This window comes from Triticum dicoccoides, chromosome 5B, assembly GCF_002162155.2.
Source record: "Triticum dicoccoides isolate Atlit2015 ecotype Zavitan chromosome 5B, WEW_v2.0, whole genome shotgun sequence".
Lineage (NCBI taxonomy): Eukaryota > Viridiplantae > Streptophyta > Magnoliopsida > Poales > Poaceae > Triticum > Triticum dicoccoides.
Window position 1 is genome coordinate 413,104,836 of NC_041389.1, and position 3,616 is coordinate 413,108,451.

The 3,616-nt window shown below is 40.6% G+C and overlaps 1 long non-coding RNA gene across 2 annotated transcripts; it reads right to left on the reverse strand.

The window, feature by feature from the left end:
• Positions 1-92: 92 nt before the first annotated feature.
• On the reverse strand, positions 93-2,670 carry LOC119309652. Of its 2 annotated transcripts, XR_005150587.1 has the most exons (3): positions 2,090-2,670; positions 480-639; positions 93-394 (listed from the first exon to the last, which is right to left on the reverse strand). It is a non-coding gene; the product is annotated as an uncharacterized LOC119309652 (long non-coding RNA). The 2 variants fall into 2 exon arrangements; XR_005150586.1 differs by having other exon boundaries at positions 480-2,670.
• Between the last annotated feature and the right edge of the window lie 946 nt (positions 2,671-3,616).

Sequence of the window (3,616 nt, forward strand, 5' to 3'; positions counted from 1 at the left end):
GATCGGCTCTTGAATTTGTCTCATCAACATCATCAGCACATATTGAAAAGTACACCTATAAACTTGTCATTTTTTTGAGAGAATACATGTAATCCCCTTTGTCAAATATGAGGCATTGAAAAAATACCCAATAATAGTGTGACAATACTGTAACTAATCGCCCAACCAGCTCCAGCCGGTCATGACGCATGCATGTCTTTGTCGCTGTGATGTAAAGCTTGACAAGAATAAAGAAAACTGAGAATATCATGGTGCCTGCTATTCCTAGCAGCAAGAGTATATATATACTTCCCAAACCAAATAGTTGAAGTTGGAACTGTTTCACCTAAATTAAATAACCTCCAACCACCTCGAGCCGGTCATGATGCATGCATGTTTTTTTCGTTTGAATAGCCTGCAAGGTATCATCAGTTATTTGTGAATATGTCAAAAGCTAATAACTGACCTATTTGTGAAGATGTAAAAAGCTAACAACTGACCTAACATAACTATTGTATTCCGAAGCTTGTTAAAATCAACAAACTGAAAGCAAACCAAATACATTTATTATGAATGGAATATTTTGCCTGATCCATGAACAGGTTGAATAATTTGTCAATTAGGCTCGGGTGACCAGCCAATATGCTTGAGGAATTACACCTGCATTAGTCAAACAAACACACAGATTTAGATTCACAAGACCAATTTACTCAATGAAACAAAACAATGTCTAAATACTCTTAACTTGGTAGTCCTGGATAAAAATAATGATCTTGTTCTTAGTCGATGTACTACAACACATGAAAATAGGCCAGACCAATGAATGGATGCCACAGAAAGAACGCAGAAATCTCCAAATTTCTGCCCACTCAATTTATAAAATAACTAATGCAGCTAGCAGACATACCTCTCAACATTCCTACCATAGCCTCTATAAGCTGGAATTCTAGGAGTATTGGTTATTTTCATATGTTACAACCTGTTATTTTTCCTCAACGCTGCAACAACACCACACCATGCAAATATAATTTAACATATGTAAAGTGAAAAAAACTGCATGTGTCCTGTAAACGTGCCGCTTCAAATGTACCGAATCAAGCATCGCTTCAGGTCATCCAGCTCAGAGAAAAGCTGTTGTACCATTACACAGAAGTAACTCACAAAATGTCTGGCTTAATCAGAATAAGGATGGCCTAAATAGCTCACAAAATAAATGATAGAGCTTGACAGAAAATATATTTAATTTAATTTGAAGAGAGGTCAAAAATCTGGAATCAGCTTCCGTCATGGAAAGGGGATTTCAGTTATGAACACAATGTACATACATGAGAAAAAAACATAGAACCAGTGATAACTTAGTGAGGAGCCAATCATGAAACCAGTGAATTAGTATGAAGATATTGAATTTGCAACAAATTAGAAATAGATACAGCAGCCAAGGAAAAACATCCTAGAAGCGAAAGTTGGCCTTACATTAGAAAATAGACACATTTTGCACAGCAAAGAAAATTAGATCTACTGATCTCCACTGCCATATTCTTTTTTTTCTTAAACATGTCCACTGTCACATGTTTCTTATAATGCATGAAAGAAGTAGAAAGAGATATAGCATATATCGAAGATCAAAAATGCTGGGGAGAGGGAAAGAAAAAAATTACTTCAATACATCCCCAATATACTTTCAATCAAAACACCCAGCTCTTACATGAAAAAAGATGTTATTGACCAATCTGCAGCTGTATAGTGAGTTGGTAATCAATTATTTGGAGAACAGAGACATTAGACTTTTTTGCTACAGAATACAGGTATCGGAAATATATGTCCTCACAAACGTCCTGATATCTGATTGACATCGACCAAATCCAAAAGATACATCAGAAAGCTATGTCTAGTCGTGAGCAGTGAGGATTACAGGGTAAGAATATCTGAATATTTAGGAGGATAAATACCCGAAGATATCATATTTTTCACATCATATCTGGTGAACACTGACATCATATCGGCAATTCATCAAACAGTTCAAGTGCAAAGGCTAAAGCGCCATCTCAACAGAAAGAAATTGGAAATATGGTAGTTGTAGAGTGCCACGGCAGGTTAGCATGGTCCATACCTTTAGATCGCTGCAGAGGTGCACGTATAGGAGGGGTCGGGGCATACACATCCACATGCTGCCATTGTAGACACCGTGACCGGCCGTGCCTCCATCAGCAAGTGACCGATGCTATTTCGATCGCGCCAAAAGATCATATGACGTATGATCGTACCTTGCTTGCCGGGGGCTCGACCGAGGTAGGATCCAGCAACGGGGCAACCGAGAAGTTCAAACCTGGCGTAGAAAGAAGCTGGACCAGGCCTGCGGCGGCAACTCGCCCACCATCTCCTTCTTGTGCTTGCGGTCTTTCGGATCCTCGTGCGTGTCCGACGTGTACCCGCCGTCGGGGGTGCCTTTGTCGCTCGGTCGAGAGAGGGATGTCGTGGCTCGAGGTTGGCGTCGACAGTGGCAGCGGCGGCGGTGACGCACAACGATACGGTCGGAGGCGAGGTCAAGGGGGTGCCTTCGTCGCTCGGGTGAGAGAGGAACGCCGTGGCTGGAGGTTGGCGTCGACAGTGGCAGTGGCGGCGGCGGCGAGGGAAGGTCGGGGAAAGATATAGACGAAGGAGAGGGACGTGTTTGCGGGCTTCATGGGGTTGAATGAGCTCCGAGTGTAAACAGGCCCGATTAACCAGAGGCCACCGTTTTTTCTATCGGAGTAGGAGCCGCTTAGACAGCGGCCCAGTTAGCGCGAAACTGAGCATCGGACGGCCAAGATGACCCAGATTCTTAATCTGACGGCCAAAATCTTCAAATGCGTGAGAGGGCTGGAATAGTGCGCGGTTGTAATGTATTTAAATATTCCACAATGTAAGGTGTATTTTGGCTTTTCCTCTCATATTTTCATGTGTGCCCTTTCACCATCCAGTACATGCCTTCTATGAAAAGTAGTAGATACTCCTCAATAGGAAGGTAGTAAAAAAATCTCTCTCCCTGATTGCATGCGTTCACATTTCTCTGTCTCTCATCCCACCGACTGATTTATGGACATATAATTTCTTAAAGTTGCTAACTTTTTTGGATACGGATAGATCCGCTTCCGCATAGGTATTTCTTCTAAAATTTGGTACCAAATTTATATTTGTAAAGTAAGATTGGATATTTCTCATATTCACTTCCATTTTTGTTCTGATGCAGATGTTGACTTGCCATAGGCATTTTATCGAGGGACATTTACATTTATGCTCCTAATTTGCGCCCACTTTCAGATTTACCCCTAAATTTTTTATGTGCTCAAATTTGTCGCTAAAAAGCATTTTAAGTCGCAGGAATGCCCTCCCATCTGGTTAAAGTTTTTTGACCAAAACTTTGAAAATTCATAACAAATTCATACGAAGTCAGAAAAATGCAAATAAGATATCCAAATGTTCATACAAACATCACCTATACGCGCATGTCATTTACGTTCCTCACCTACATGTGCATTTATCTGTATTCACCCTAAATTGTTTTTAATGTTATAAACCCTAAAAAGCTTTAAAGATTGCTTTTTTCATGAACGTAAATGACATGTGCATATAGGTGTTGTTTTTATGAGCATTTTGA